The sequence below is a fragment of the Girardinichthys multiradiatus genome, chromosome 13 (assembly GCF_021462225.1).
Source record: "Girardinichthys multiradiatus isolate DD_20200921_A chromosome 13, DD_fGirMul_XY1, whole genome shotgun sequence".
Taxonomy (NCBI): Eukaryota; Metazoa; Chordata; class Actinopteri; order Cyprinodontiformes; family Goodeidae; genus Girardinichthys; species Girardinichthys multiradiatus.
In genome coordinates, this window is record NC_061806.1 from 37,492,442 (window position 1) to 37,510,186 (window position 17,745).

Sequence of the window (17,745 nt, forward strand, 5' to 3'; positions counted from 1 at the left end):
ACCGGGCAAGGGCTTGAGTCTGGACCGAACGGGCAGACAGACAGATGAACATGCCACAATGTGACCAAAAGAGAGGAAGGCGATGTTAAAAACAAGAGAGGACAAGAGGAAGACAGGGTAGGAAGAACTTGGATGGAGGAGAAAGTGTGGAGAGCCGGGGCCCCTGACTTAACCACACTGACACACTCGGGTCTCTCTGTCCTTGCCAGCTGTGCATTGTGGTCAACTAACAGCGGGCACACTTGCACACACATATACTTATCTACGCATGCTGGCGATGAGGACATACTTGGCCTGAGTGATTGCATGTGAGTTTGGATGCAAAAACCCATCCATGCGTGCTAACGAGAGTGTAGAAGCTACTAAAGGTCCAACCGTCTGTGTTTGTTTTCTCTCCAGCCTTTGTCTCTTTGTGCTCATGTCCCTGAACCTGTATGCACATCTGTGTGTGTCCAAGTGCGTACTTCTATTTACATGGTAGCTGGAGTGTGCTGGTGTTCATTTCCATCTGTTTTTCTGGCTCACCCACTCGAGCGGGCAGGATATCGGTGTGTAGTGCGTCCCCATGAACAACTTCATCTCAGTCTCTTCTCTGTGTGCCCACATGTGTGTCGCGTCTGCAAACCATTTGTGATGTCGATCACAAACGGAGTAATTAGAAATAAGTGCTCAAAGGTGTAACGGTTAGATGCCACAACCTCCCCCCATCAAAGATCCCCTCCCACACTCCAATGCTGCCTTATTGAAGCCGCCCTTCCCACCGCTAGATTTTGCCTTTTGCCCAACATGTACGTCTCTACAAATAGAAACGGCACTGCTAACAGGCAATGTGGGCATTCTGTGTTTTCAGAGCAGGCAATGGCGAGTGCTGACTGGCTCAGTAAGTACTTATTTTTACCATCTGTGGAGTTCCCGATGGACTGTCGGGGCTAAAAGGCGCAGGAAATACAACATGGTCAATAGGGAAGGTTCTCTGTTGAAACACCCAGACTTATTTTTCCTTTGCTTCCAAGGAGAAAATATTTTTTTAATCTTAGAAAGTGTAAACAATCAACACTTCGTCATGTTAAGTTTTTCCATCTAGTCCTCGTACCCTACTATGACTAAATATGTTGTAGCATGTGCTTAAAAACCTAGAAGATTGGTGAAGAGCAGAAATAAAAAAGAAGTTTTAGGTCTACAACAACCTTCTGCTCAAAATGAACAATATCCTAGAGCAATGTCTTTAAGAACAGAAAAAAACGTCCAGCTTATAGGACTTACTTTACATTATCCTGCAGTCAATCATCTACTGTGTGCCAGGTTTTCATTTAGTAACTTTTTATGATTTACCTTCTTGATGATAAGATACTATTTTATGTTTGTCAATTGTTTTATTTTTTTGTATTTTAGTTGGTTTCAACTGAAGTGATATGAGGTTTCTATCATCAAAGTGACTAAAGATCCATCCATGCAACCATTCTTCTCCACTTATCTGAGGTCAGGTCATGAAGATCACAGAGCCAAGGGGAAAAGCCCAGACATTCCTTCAACTCAGCAACATTCTCCAGCTTCCCAGACCATAAGGCATATATAGTCCCTTCAGCAAGGGTCTGGGTCTGCCCCAGGGTTTCCTCAAAGTAAGGCATCCAGGAAGTATCCTGGTCAGATGCCCCAACCACCCCATGTGACCCCTTTGGGTGTGGAAGAGCAACAGTTCTATGTCAAACTTTCCCCAGATGATAGGGCTCCGCGCTTTATCTCTAAGATTGGGTCTGTCCGTCTTATGGAGGAAGCTCAGTTCAGTTGCTTGCATCTTGATCTTGGCTTTTCAGTTGATAACCACATCTCTTGACCATAGGTAAGATTCTGACAAACAAAACTGAACTTAGCACAGTTTTTATTGCTAGTAATAAAACAGTGATCTACCTTGGACTGAATGAAATATGTAAACTGAGTGTCAAAAGTGAACTTACAGCCAGACAGGAGGTAGCAGAAGCAGGCCTGGACATGAGTAGACAAAGCAGAAGCGAAACAGTATTCACCAGCGACAAGAAAACAGAACTGAGTATAAGCAGTGCACCACACAGGTAAAAACAGGAAGACTGATGACCTGCATGAAGCAGGTGGATTGAATGAAGCTGATTATCAAAACATGATTGTAACTAAACAGAGAAAGAAAGACACAATAAAACAAAAGACAAATCTTACAGAAGAAACAAAACTAAAATGCACCATAAAAAGAATAAGAAGCTTATCCTAATGGAATAAATTAATAAAGCTTCACCAGGAAAACATAAACAGTAATGATTAGAGGCAAGACCCAACACAAAACTTAAACATCTGCAAATCATGACACTATTAAGACTTTTTCCTTAAAGGTAAGAGCTTGGTGACTTGTGTGTTTTTTTTGTTTTGAGGATTTCTATTCAGACACTGTGTGAGAGTTTGCAGGTGCAGCACAGACAAACAGAGCAATAAAGTTGCCGCTTAATATATTTTGTCACTTCTAACTTTGCTCTCTTGCCATCATAGATTTGTAGCTGGTGTAGTGCCAGTAACCCCCCCCCTCCCCCCAACAAAAACTAGTTCCAGATTTTGTCAGAAAACTCGTGTCTAAATGTTTAAATATGTCTTTATTAGCCAATATAATTAAGGTTTGAGTTTGGCATCTTTTTTATGATATCATCAGTCTATGGCCATGATGTATATGTCATAAAGAAAAATCTCATGTCAGGAAGTGAATAGAGGGGTGCTGGGGTGGGGGAAGGGGCTGAAAAGAACGAAGCAGGCAGCAGCAGTGCATGAAATGCAGATGGATGGTAGTATTGGCACAAGTTGGTAGGGCATGCATGATTGCTTGATTCTACAGAGTGTGTGAATGATCAAATGTGATGCAGCAGCACTGCTTGAGTTGACTGCCTGAACGAGCTCTTAGGCATTGTCTCATTTTTATCCTTCAAAGTGAGAGATTTCTGACTCTACTTTAATGCATACAGCCCTCTATTGTCCCCTCTAAGATCTGGTCCACCATACCTTTGATTCCACAATACCAGCTTTATTCTGAAAGCTCATACATGAGCAACTTATGATTTTGATTGTTTATTTATTAAGGCTAGAGTTATCTCACGGGGTTTGTTGCAGTTTTATGATGATTTGTGGAAGAGGTTTATGTGTTTGTTATATTGTAACCCAATGCTTGTATGTTTTTACAGTTTCAGTGTGTTGCATTCAGGCAATACTCTCCATATGTTTGTGGGTGTTTGTCTCCTCTTTTCTAGGAAACAGGCTTTCCTTGGCGAAGCAGACAGCCAGCCAATTCTGATGTAACCTTTTCTGACCTTCTCCCACTACCTCCTCCACTCTTCCTCATCATCCCGGAAAGAAGCTTGAAACAGATTCATCCAAGTCTGTATGAGATTGCGTGCAAATTTCTGTATTCTTAGGATCGAACAACCTCATAAATGCGTGCACGCGCACACACTCCTCACATATGTCAATGTTTGCATGATTGCGGGGACTTCCCACACAACCTGATGACATCTCAGTCGAGTGCCACCAAGTGCAAAGTGGTCCACACACTGGGAGAAAAAGGGGATGGAAAACTGCCCTGCTCCAGCTGAGGTTGGTTTTAGAGGAAAAACCCAAATGTTGAGTGTGCAAAGAGGAAACCTGAAAATATGTGCTTTAATCGCTGTCCTCACTTTGCCCTCAAGTGATACGTGCTCCAACCCAAGTCAAACAAAGGACAGAGAGGGAATTCAGCACAAACATATTTGCATATGCTCGCAATTCACTCCCGAGCGAGTGCAATCGCTATGCGGAAAATTGATCCAAATAATTGCATCTGCAGTCTAATTAAGATAACGCTTTTTCCAGTGGATCTAATCAGTTACACATATAAACAAATCTGCTGCTCTGTGCACAGATTTTGTGGATAAACACACCTTCTTTTGCACACATACACATAACAGTAAACACACTGAGGCCACCATAAATTACAGTCATCCCATCTGGGAGCATTAAGAAGCTGTTAATGAATAGGGTGTTGCAGCAATGCCCACAAGTGAAGCGAGCCAGCTGGAGGAGGGAGGAGTGGCGGATGGAGAGGGGTTGGGGAGTGAGGGGGACTGGGTGGCATCTGGGCAGCAGATATGTGTGCAGTCGTGTAGAAGAGGCTGCAATAGGAGTGCACTTCTTGAGGGAGGAGAAGGATCCAGAAGTTCTGTTTTGAAGCCAGCGGTTTCTGTGACCAGCCTGGTAGGATATCCATTGAGTGGATGTATTGCATGCAAAAAATCATAACAATATCTGCACAAGGTCAAACGTGCATCCTCACTGTTTCAAACTCTTAACATGGTGTACAGAGATGAAAAAACAGATAAACTCAGTCACCTCAGTTTGCACCAAGTTCTGGTACAGAATGAGCTGCAGGAAATGGCAACAGTAAAGCCTTAGACTAATGACTTCAGCCTTTCTTCAGTGCTTTTTCAAAAGTATTCATACCCATCAACATTCTTTTGCATTTTGTCAAATCAAAACCACAATTTTTAGTCTATTTGATTGGAATTTGATATGATGGACACACACAAAGTAGCATACAATAGGGTAGTGGAAAAAATGTTTTTAGAATTACCTAAGACATCTATGACCAAGATATTCGCAGCTCAGGTGGAAATATCTGTCCACAAGACAACTATTAGTCATGCATTCCACAAATCTGACCTTAATGAAAGAGAAGAAAAAAGAAAGCCATTGTTAAAAGAATACCTGATAAGGTCTTGTTTGCAGTTTGCCGCAGGCCAATTAGGTGATATGGCAAACATGTGCAGTCCTGTGGTCGTGTAGTCAGCTGAGAACAAAATTTAACTTTTTGGCCTTCATGCGAAATATTTTTCATGGTAGAAAACTATTATTAACCTAAACACACCATCAAACTCTGAAACATGATGGTATTATGGTGTGGGGATGCCTCTTTTCAGTAGAAAACAGGAAGAGACAGGAAAGCTGGTCAGAGCTGATGGAAAATGAATGGAGCAAAATACAGGACAATCTTGGAAGAAAATGTGTGCAAAACTCTTGAGGCTGGGGTGGAGATTCCCTTCCAGCAAGACAACAGCGCTAAATACACAGCTAGAGATAAAATTACTTTGACAAGAGCATGTTAATGTGTTACAAGGGTTCAGTTAAAGTCTAGACTTAAATCTAATTAAGAATATGTGGCAAGGCTTGAAACTTGATGTTCACAGACACTTTCTTTCCAATCTGACTGAGCTATTTTGTAAAGAAAACTTCAATGTGAAGATGTCTATTGTTTAAACTTTTGAAACCATGTATCACATTATTTCCACTTCACAATTATGTACTGCTTTTTGTTTATCACAGATTCACAATAAAATGCAAAGTATCTGGTTGCATTGAGGCAAAATCTGGGAAGGTTCACTCCTGTAAGGCGCTATGTCAGGAGGTGTCAGAGGAGGTGTGGCAACAGAAGGTCCAGTTATCTTAAGTGACCTTTTAATACCCTCAGCTCTTTCACAAAGCCTCACTGGTGGGCGTCTGAAGTGGACACATGGGCAGTATACGGAGCAGAAGTGTGCCTCCAAGCAGGACAAAAGACACCTCCTGTATGCTAATATGCTGTGAAGCTTTCAGTTTCACAGAGGGGCCAAGGTGTGTCGCTCCTTTAGGAAAAGCCAGGGGCAGTAAAACAGATGCCAAAAATTGATTCTGGACCAACATTTTTTAACAAGTATAAAGGCAAGAAATCAGAGGGAAATGAAGCAGAGGGTGCTGTAAAATAGATTTTCTCTTTCTTTCAGACTGCAAAGGACAACAAACAATAGCTGTGGTGTGGATGAGTAACTACAGGACAGCAAGAACAAAGGGCATGGGCAGTAAAATGTATTTCTAATCAGGGTTAAGTAATGAGAAGGAGGGAAAATGTTGGAGTGTGCAGCTTCAGATGGGAGGGAGTGAGACGTCTGGGGCGACAGATAGGACCAAAGGCTGTAAAATTCATTTTACCTTCCGCTTTTTAAGTAATGGGAAAACCAAAGTGGCTGAGGGTGAGTGTGGTGTCTTCATCAGTAAGCAGAAGGAGTGCAAACGAGGCAATAAAGAATTATTTCCTTTAAGTTTTATATTTGTCCTAGAGAGAGACAGGCGTTTGGCTTGAGGAGCATGCCGCGGCAGAGGGACAACTGTTCCTATGGATAAAAGGGAGTGAGGTCAAAGGCCGTAAAAGGCCTTTTTTCTTACTGCTTAAGGTAATAAAGCGGAGTGGTAGCATGTGCCTGTTGAATGGAGGGTGGAGTAATTGCTATTAATACGATTTCAGAGCAGCACACTCACTCAGAGTTACTGAGTCTCTCTTGCTGCAGTCCAGGACCACACATGCAAACACTTTGCTCAGTCATACATAAACAGACTTATATAAACACATTTAGCATGCACACAGACACTGCATTCATGTCCGCCAAATTTACCACTATCTAATAGACCTGCAGGCATTTGGTATTTTTGTCATGCTGCCATGTTTAAAAAGCCCAGAGCTATTCATTTACAACACTGTCCCTCGGTTTGTATAGATCCAGCTTTCTGTCTGTGTGTCTGTGCTGGTAATTTTTTTCTCAGCATTATTGTTAGTTTTTAACCGCAATGTTCAACTACAAAGTGCTTTTATATAAGTCTCTGTCAGTGCCTCTCACCCTTGTCCCCGCATTTAGAAAAACTGATTCTGAAAAGTCACATCGAAGCTGGAAAGCTAAAATGATTTGACTTCCCATCTGGCAGCAGGAGTCTTCACCAAAGCTACTGTAGATGCTGGAAGGGGTATGTATAGTTTGCAGCTTCTTACAAAGACATTAACATTAAAGAACATTAACGGTGAAGAACGATGCTGATGTGCACCTGCCCTCTTATTTGTACGAGTTTTAAGCTAGCTTGAGGACAGGATTCCACTCAGAGGTCTACAGTTGTCACAACAGTCTGCACTTGGAGTTGTGTTACTCTCCAGTCACACAAAACAAAACTCGAGACTTGACTCAGACTCTAGGTTTGGGACTCCAGTTTGCAGAACAATCACATTTTGCATTTGTATTCATCCTCTTTAGCTACCAAGACATGGCTATCCACCAATTTGGTTTTTTTAGGAAATCCAATTTAATCTTAAAGATGGAAAATTGAATAGTTTGTATTTATCCAGACACTGAAAGAGCTAAAAGCAAATTATATACTTTTCAGGACTGTGTAGGAACCTTGGGGAATTCAACTCAGTTATTATGGCAGTACTCACACAGTATTTTGTCAGTTTGCTGCTGTGTTCATCTGCTCTCATGGTTTTTGGTCTTCTTTAATCACAAGGTATTTAGTGGTACTATCGATCTGTCTTTGAGGTGGAGCTTGGATCTAGGAATGCTGTAACACCTGAGATGAGCTCAATGGAAATTGGAAAGCCAATGGGATTTGCTCATTGTCGGGTGTGCTCGCTACTCTTAGCAACTCTAATGAATTTCTCTCAGTTTTATACATTTCAACACATGAACATTTTTAAAAATAAAGATTGTGCAACACTGTGTTTCTCATTTCTCAACTTGACGTTGCTTGATCATCTCTGACCATCCCACTTAAAATTACGACTTATGTTTTCAACTAGGAAGTCGAAACATTGAACCTCTTAGCTGAGGTGGGCACTTGAGTTTGTTATTTGGACTCAAGTCATGCTTAAGTGAGACCAGCTCTTCAGACTTGACTTACGCTCGTTCTATTTGCACTTCAGGTCTTGCCCAATGGCAGTGTTTTGCTGAGATCTAAATTAATTATTTTTTCCATGGTTGTCCACATTATAATGTTAAAGCAACTGCTATCAGACTCCAGTCTGAACTGTCGATAGCCTTTAAGGGACTCTCATGCCACACGTTAGCATGTGTGTATCGAATCTCAAGTTCTTGAGCAATCAGAGCAGAAAGGATTATATTCGATGTCTTCTGTAATCTTCTAAAAATACTGTTGTGGCAAGACTTTTCTTATGAAGCAAACCTTCTCTAGTGACAGAAAGGATAACATCTCGATGCTGATCAGCTTGTAAGTAGCATTGTCCTGCAATGAGTCGGAACAAAGAGACTCACCTGAAACTTGCAACTCCCAAAAAAATCGTTGTGAGGTTGCAGTTTTTAAATAGAACAGCAGTCACAGCGTCCATCATACTTATTTCATCCATTGTTTACATTTGATCGTGCTGCTTCCTAAATCCTCCAGCATAAAAATTGTGTCACATGCAATGGCGTAAAAGTCAGATGAAATACGATTCAGACAGATGTTGCATTGAAAAACATCAGACACTAATCTTATTATGAACATGAAAGTTGACTTGGGTCTGACTTGAAAGAAATCAGGTTTGTGCTGTTCAGACTGTCAGACAAAAATCAGGCATGTGTCACATTTGGCCAGAAAAGGTAGACTGTGCCTGCCGTGTGAATTTAACCTTAAAGGGAAAGCACACTGGGAGCACCTCAAAATGTCTTGTCAATGAATGCGCGTCAATTGGCACAATTAAAACAGATTGGTTGAGTTGTATAGAAGTGTTCCGAGACAGGAAAGAAGGAACATTGGACATGAGCCAGAGGTTTCCGGTGTGGGTTGTTTATCTCATGTAATCAGGAGTGGAAGCGAGCTGATATTTAAGCTTCAGACTGAAACTCTGACAGATGTCTAAGGATAAACAGTACAGGTTGGTACGAAAGCAATGCAGTTATTGGCAGACAAAATGGAAAATTGTTTATTTCAGTTGTTAGAAACTTGAGACCTCATTTAACGTTGGGGTAAAAGACTTAGGACTGAGGAAAGATCCCCCAAATTTTACTTGTCCCTCAAAGACTTAAGTCTTGACCTGGATTTGTAATAATGACTTGTGATCATCTCTGCCTTTTACTAAAAGAATGCACCATAATCATAGCTGTTTATCGCTCACAGTGAAGAAGGTTAAAGAAATTTGGGTTGCATGTGAAGGTTCTGGTAGAGCGCAAAGCAGGAAATGATGTATAATTTTAGATCACAAAAGATTTTCTGTCAAGCTGACATTTGAGCAAACTTAGCCTTAGGAATCCTCTTGGCATGGCACATTTCTTGCATTGCACATTTCTGATGTGGTCTCCTCATTTTTCAGAAGTCTTTTCAAGGCTTTTGAACCCTGGAATGGGTCACTTTCCACACTTTGCTGCTCCTCATTAGAAGGCAGGACATGTCTCTTTTAGCTCCACTTGTTCAGTGGACTAATGAGCAAATATGAAGACCTTCTGAGCCCTAAAGATTGACGGTACTTAGTGTTCCTTTGCAAATTTAGTTATGTTGACTGTGGGATCAGGTGCGGCAAGCATTCCCCATGAAAATCTGGATCTTCAAGCCTTGTCATTACAACTCAGCTTTCTCTCCTTAGGAAGAAGGTGCACAGCTGGCTCCTGTTAAACTGATAGATGTTTTGGTTGAAAGACCTATTGTGTAAGTGAAATATGCTTACAGATGGATAGGAGCTCAGTTCTACCTTCCCCACAGGTCTTGTGTGTCCTGTGATGATGTAAATGGTGCTTGTTCCCACTGGAGCTTCCATACAGCCTCTTGGGCTGTTGTGTTGTTGTGTCAGGAAAAAGCAGGGCATGTAAACAGAGACCCTGGGTGGTCTTCTTTCTCTGGACTCAGACTGCAAGCACGCAAAGTAAAGTCGTCTGACAGGAGAAGAGCTTTTTCTTTTCAGCTCGACCTGCCTCGCCGCTCTCCTCTATCCTCTTTTGGTCACTTTTTTGTGGCTGTTGGAGTCTATGGACTCGGCCTCATACATATTGAAGGGGCTTTTGAGGAATCCACCAGTGTGCACCTTTTTCATCCTCGCCTCCTATTTACATTTGAGTGTCAGGCCCCTCCTTTATTCCTCTCTGCATCTGTCTGTATTTCTCTAAGAAGTACTTTTACATTCCGGGATTTGATTTCTGTTTTTCTCTTTGCGATAAAGGCCACCGTCCGTTCTCACACCACTTGGCTCAGAATCTTTCTCTCTCTAAATGTTTTCTGGTATTTGTTTTTCAGATTAATATTCTTGTGAGCACCTCTTAAAGCCTGCAATTTTCTCTCTCAATTTCCCCCCAGCTCCAAAGGTTTATGTCATCTGCATTGTTTCTGTAGCCTCTAAAATGGTTCTTAGGAATTTCACCTTTTATTTCTCTACAATGAGAAGCCTTTCTTTCTTATTTTTCTGCTACACTAACTTGCAATGGTATTGTCAACCATTGAAATTTGACATATTTTGTCAACTATCAATTATAATTCTGGATATATTTGATCAGGAATTATTGTGATACACCAACACAAAATAGCCCATGACTGGTAAATGGAAGGAAAACGATGAGGGATTTTCTAACTTTTTTTACTAATTGAAATCTGAAGTCTTTGTGGGTAGGTCTTTTCCAGCTTTGCACACCAAAAGACTAACAATTTTGCCCATTCTTATTTGCAAAAAAGCTCAAACTCTAACAAATTGGATGGAGAACATCTATAAGCATCAGTTTTCAAGCTCGCCACAGATTCTTAATTGGATTTAGTTCTGGACTTTGACTAAACCATTTTATCACAAGACTATAATTTGGTCACAAGAATTTTGCTGCCTCTGAAAGGTTTTCTTTCAGGACATCTCTGTATTTAGTTTAATTGAGTTTTCCATCAACTGACCAGCTTCTCTGCCCCTGCTAAAACAAAGCATTTATTCAGCCTGGAGCAGCCTACACCATGTTTCACAGTGGGCAGGGGAGGGGTGTGTTTAGTTTGTTATTTTTATGCCAGACATGCTTAGGATTGTTGTACATATACATGTTTTGTCTCACCTTTCTTTTTCCTACATGGCTTGTGGTAAACTCCAAACAAAATTGCTATCTTCTTTCAAATCTTGCACTTTCTCTAATGGTTGTCCTGTTATCTGATTCTCCCAGGATATCTGCAGCTCCTCCAGAGTTAACATGGACCTCTTGGCTGATTCTCTGAATAATGCTCTTCTTGCCCAGCCTGTCAGTTTATGTGGACATCCACATATTGGTAGCTTTGCAACTGAGTCCATACTCTTTTCAGATGATGGATTGAACAGTGCTCTGTGAGATGTTTTCATGAAGCTGTTCACTAATATTCACTAACAAAACTCAGAGGCCTCCACAAAACAGCTGGATTTATACTGATGTCAAATTTCACACAGGTCAACTCTGTTTACTTGTAAGGTGACTTCTGTGGGTAACTTGTTAGACTACTAGGTGTTATCTAGTTCAAGGGGAATCAGTACTTTTGCATGACAATGTATTTCTTCCTCCCTGGCTCCAGTCAGCTCTAAATATTCTTCTGTAGTTCCAGTAATAATCTCTTTCTCATAACTTCCTATATTTGCTGTTTTCTTCCATCTCTACATCCTCAGTCCTGCATCTTGACTCATCTTGCATTTATATGTTGTGTCTTATCTGAGCATCTTATTACATCTTGCACCTCTCCTTCTGTCCCTCTTATTTGTTTCCCATCTACTTCTCTCTCTGCCAGCTGCCTAGTATTCATTTGGCATCTGTCCATGCTTCCGTTTCTCATCCGCTACCCACTTCGCCTCAGTTATATTTATGTGTACACATTAGCTCTCTTTTCACCTTGATTCCCAGCTCCCTTCCTCGTTATTAAACTTCATTGATGCTTAAACTGGAAGGAGCAAACGAGATGGACGGATGATCCGTTCTCGCTGTTTTCCAGCCTTTCTGCTTGCCCCCAGAGAAGCCACCTACATTTGTTTGTCTGCAAGTCACCTGCAATATCTCAGAACCCACTTACCAGAATGTGGCAGTGTTGGGGAAATGATGCATTGCACTCTAAAATTTCAATTTGCCCAAGGGAGCTAGCCATAATTACAGGTCAGTAAAAGCTACATGTCGACTAATTACCGGTCCAAAGGTCTCCCTGCATCATTTATTGCTGAAACATATTTATTGCCTCCTAATGTTATGTGCCTCCTTTCCTTTATTTCTTCTGCATCACTTTGCTTTGCATGTTGCCCCTCTCATGCATGTCTTTTCAAAACTCTTCTCTCACACGCCTCCTCACTTTTGCTTTCATTCTTGGTCTCGTACACTTTTGTTATCTAACATTGTGTTTGCAAATTTTCCTCAGTCTTCCTCCTCCTCATCATAATCCACCTCCTTTTGAGATGCTCTTTGTCTTCCAGTTTTGTTTGCATGGCGGATGTGGAGGCGTTCAAAATATTCTTTGTATTCAATGTTTTATTCCCAGTCAATGTTAATTAAAGCAGCTGCAAACTCTGTGGGTAAATGCCATTGCAGGGATGCCAGAAACTCGAAGTTTCTCCACATTTTAGCTAACAGAAAAACACAAGATGTGCATTAATTTCAATCTGGATTAAAGAGAGAGGTTGGCCTTCTATTTGGTGGTGTTACATTGTAAAGGAAAGGTAGAGACATGATGTGAAGGGAAAAAAGAGAAAGCAAATATTCTGAGCTACTGCGCCTGTACCTATACTGTTAGCCTCCAAATAGAAGCCTTGTATACTTGTTTACAAGGAACAGTCTCGTGGTGGACCTTGCAGAAGTATTCCTATCCCTTGGTCTTTTTCACATTTTGACACATTAAAAGCATAACATCAATGGGGTTTATTGGGGGGTTGGGGGGCCTGGGTATGTCATTGCAAAATAAGCCACCTTTACTCTAATACTCCACAGTTCAATCAACACCAAATGGATAGAGATGGCAAAAGTGAAAACCTACCACATGGGCATCAACCTAAACCAAGGTTAAACCTTTAGAGCTGATTTAGATAAATCTAAGACATGCAGGACATTGCAATGCATGGCATCACTGGTCTTAACCAGGCAGCATTAGTGAAGGGCTGAGGACAAAGTTAGCTATTTGATTCTGGAGGAGTGTGAGCTGCAGAGAACCAGACCTCAAGTTGGATAATCTGCTGTCAGGACAACTATTAGTTTTGCACTCAAAATATCTGCCCTTTATGAAAGAACGACAAGAGAAAAGAAACCAGGGGATACCCTGGACAGCTCACCAGTCCATCACAGGGACGCCAGGGACAAACCTTGTGCACACATACTGTTACGGTCATTGACCTCTAGGGGCTCTCTTCATGAGTGAGCTCTCTTTCTGCTCTGTTTCAGGTCCCTTACCACAGCTGAGATCAATTCAATTCAATTCAAAGATACTTTATTGATCCCCGAGGGGAATAAGTTGCAGCTCCTCAGCCACTGCATAAAGAGTGCACTCCCAAAGTGCCAGATCCCCCGTTTTGCCTGAGCCTTGATCTGAAGTGATCTCGTTTGAAAGAAATGTAATGGTGTAGATCTGTGCTGCTTGGTGTGTTCTGTGAGTTAGTGTGTAAAACTACAAAGCAAGTGTTTGTTTACAGAGGAAGCTGGTAGTGGTTCTCTGCCATTTTTGTTAAAGCCATTTTTCTTCAGTTTTTTGGTTAGACAGGGAGCGCTGAATTTGTATCTTTTTGGTTTCCAGGTAGAGAGAGTCTTTTTTTTTTTTAGTTAGAAGGGGTTTTTTGTTTGTTGTTTTGGCCTGGGAGACCCTGAAGCTTAAAGCTCTCTGTTTGTTTGCATCTTTGATGTCTGTTGGCTTGCCTTTAAATGTAAAATAAATACTTATTTTTCTACGGACATTCTCTCTTTGGTTAACAGTTTTCTTTTTCTTTTTTTGTGTTACACTCTGTGCCACCTTGTTAGGGAGTGTAACATAAGTGGCGGCTTGTCCAGAATCATACCTAAGAGCAATTAAGAGTAAAGAAAGCCACAAAAAGGTCCACTTGAGTTTACAAGCCATGTAGAGAACAAATGATGTTGATTAAACAGCAAACATTTTTATTAAGATGCTCTGGTCAGAAGAGACCACATACTTTCTGGTGCCCTATACAACTTGCTATTAGTGATAGATAGATATATAAAGCTGCCCATCACCCTAAACACACCATTCCCACAATGAAACTTGGTGGTGGCAGCATCATGCTGTGGGGATGCCTTTCTTCACCGTTTGTCAGAGCTGATAGGATGGTGGAGGGAATTAAATACTAGAAAAGGAAGCTTGTTAGAGGCTGAAAAATAATTAAGACCAAATCAAAGTTAGAACCTTAATTGAGAATATGCAGCAAAACTTGCTTATTACTATTCACAGATGCTCTGACTGAGCTAGAGCTATTTTACAAAATACTCACAGCAGTAAAGGCGAAACATGGTTCTACAAAGAATCATCTCAGAGGGACTGAATACAAATGCATGCCACACTTTTCAGGTTATTATTTGTAAGCAGTTGTGAAAACCATTTGTCATTTTCCTTCCTGTTCACAATTATGTGCTATTTTGTGTTGGTCTGCCTCATAAAATCCAATTAATATACATTGCAGTTTGTGGCTGTAATGTGACAAATGTAAAAACGTTTTAGTAGGTGAGAAGACCTTCGTATTGCACTGTACAGCCAGCCCCCAGATACATCTAGACTGTTGTGTAAATGTTGAATCAACCATTTACTGTTTTGCCTGTGAACTGAGTTAACACACTGCTGAAAACATTAAATATAGGTCTATATAATCATAATTAACCACAGCTAATTAGGAGGCAATGCTTACCGATTCATCTCTTTACAGTAATTATAAATGTTACCTACTGATTGCCTTTGAAATTGCTTCACCTTGTTATTGACCGTCCTTTAAATTAAAGCAAGAAATGACTTGTTTTTTTACAGGAAACCTATGAAGAAAGCAGTGAACACTGTTAACTGTATGAGTCTTCATCTGAAAAGAGAAGCTAGATCGTGATAATAATTACAGGAAACACTTCACTTGCATTGTTTGCAAAGAAAAAGCTCTCAGGTTGAGAACAACTACAGCAGAGGAGCTGCATTGACTAACAATGGGGCTCAAAGAGGCTAATGTAAGGAGACACACACTGGACCGAGCACCGCTGGGCTTCTTCATGATTCACACCAACCGGGTCCACTTATGCAAATAGACAGTGTTTTGTTTTAGGGGAGGGGAACATGATAATGATCTGCCATTAAACCTCTCATTTGTATTCACAGCAAAAGGCACCAAATGCTCTGATGGTTGAGCTGCAAGAATAAATTGGTGACAGTCTTTATTTGAATCTGGACTGAGGGAAGTGAACATCAGCAAATTAGTCAGAATCATGCAGCAACGTTCTCAGATCAGCCGCTGAATCCACTGCCTGTGACAGTGGATGTTTTATCAAACTCCGAGGGGGAAAATTATCATTGTATGTTCTGGTTCATCTGTTCAGGATCACAGAGAATGCGTTCCTATGACGTCACTTAATTACTTTGGTTAAAAGGGTTGGAAAAAAAAAAAAATATGGATCTTCATGTTCTCATGCCGAGACGAAATAGCTGTCCCTATCATTTTCCTGTATCTTGTTTTCATGCCGCAGAGAAGGCTCGGTGCAGATTCTGCCAGGAATTGAGGTGAAAAAGGTTGTGTTTATGAGGGTGTGTGTGTGTTTGCCTGAAGGGATCCATACTTGTGTGATTGCCCATATCTGGACATGGCGGCAGTTCTCTTCAACTACATCTGTTTAGTCATTCAGAAATTCAGGTTTTGGATGAAGTTAAGGGTCCTCTCCTTTTGAAGTTTTGACATGCTGAAAGCTTCTTTTTTTCCCCCACCACAGGTTTTCATTGCAATGCAAATGACAATTATGCTGGCGATCCCTCTCAGCCCCCTTATCTATGGATACGGAGCCAGAAAAAACAATTGAATTCTGAAACATTGATCCAGCAGGAGGATGATGAGCGCTCTTCATGAATACAAAACACTGCCTTTTTTGATGACCTGCTTGACACAGAATGGTGCACAATTACCGAGCATATATGCCTTTCTGTATTTGCACTGTTAGACCTGTAATGGTTTGTCAGCTTGGACAGAATTTTAAAATGCAGATTGCCTTTGCTGGCGAGCACTCACCGCCGCTGAACGCAGAATGTATTATCTGTGGAGTGCAAAGAGCTTGAGTCGGAGACTTTTGCTACAGAAAGCCAGTAATAAAAGAGTGAGTGGGTAGATGGGTGGGTTCATGGAGGAGATCATTGAAAGATCAGGACAAGCGAGCAAAGATTCAAACAGGAGTTAACAGGAGAGGCTGACAGGTACTATGGGAGCTTTTAATCCGCTGGAAACTCCAAACTGGTTGATGTAACTGCACTGAGACAATTAAACTGTATGATTAATAACTGATTTGTATCGATAGCTAAGCTGACAGTTTAATTATCTTCTGAAACGACAAGCTGATGCCTTCTAAACTGGCCAAAGTATGAGATTTGTTTGAGAAAAACTTGAAAAACTCACCTCCAGGTTGATTTATAGAGCCTTGTGAAAGTATTCATACCCACTTTTTTCCATGTTGTCACATCACCACCACAGGTTTTTATGTATTTTTAGGATTCTATGTAGAGACCAAAGCAAATCCCTGCATGTTTGTGAAGAATAAGAAGAAAATTACACAGGGGTTACAACATTTTTTTACAAATACAATCTGTAAAGAGCATTTTGCATTAGTAAACACCTAAATAAAATCCAGGTCTGGACTTTCACTAGTCCGTTTTACCACATGAATATTATTTAATCTATGTAAACCATTCCATTGTAGCTCCGGCTTTATGTTTGGAAGATGAAGCTCCTCCCCAGTCTTGAGTGTTTTGCAGCCTCTAAGTTTCTTGTAGAATGGCACTGAATTTAGCTCCATCCATCTTCAGATAAACCCTGACTAGCTTTCCTGTCCCTGCAGTAGAAAAGCATCCCCACAGCATAAAACTCACACCACCATATTTCATAGTGGAGAAGAGTGTTCAGGACGTCACTCAAGCATTTCGCATGTGGGGAAAAACTGTTGGTCTTATTTGACCAAAGCACCCTTTTTTATTTATTTCTATCTGTCACCTGCATGGCTTGTGCCAAACATCTTTCTTTGAACACTTGCTTTCTTCTTACCACCCCTCCATAAAGGCCAGATTTGTAGAGTGCGAGACTATTAGTTTAGTTGTTTAACAACCTATCTTGGCTTTAAACTTTCTCCCTGGCCTGTCTGGGAGGACTCTATTGTTGTGATTATGAATATATTTAATATAAATACTTTAATATTTTATTAAATAATATTTCGGTCTGTTAAGGGTTGTCCTGTGAATACGAGCCCAATAAGGCGGTGGTATTAGGACAAAATTGAAAGGGATGAGCCGAGGTCTGACATTATTGAACAGCAAAACACGCACAAAATGAATTCACATAATTTCTTATAACACAAGAATTTATTAACAAAAATAAGTCAACTTAAGTCAAACAAATTTCAATCAACAAACTCTTTACTATGCTAAAACAAACCAACTAAACTACCAAGCAGAATGAAAGAATAAGGAAGACTAATGGGCTATGTACAATATAAACAAGTGAATCAAAGGTGGTTGAAAACCATGACCAATAAAGTGATGCAACATTACCATGCAATGTTATTGCATGGTAATGTTGCATCAACAACAATGTTGTTTAAACACTGATGATTATCTTGAAGAATCTGGAAATTAAGTTAAGTTAGTCTTGGAACTAACTTGGGCAATAATTGGTATACCTTTAAACCCATTTCAATCTGGATTAATGCAAGATCAAATAAAACATTATTTTAATAAAATACCATTTTAAAGAATGATTTGCTGAATAAAACCAACCTTCTG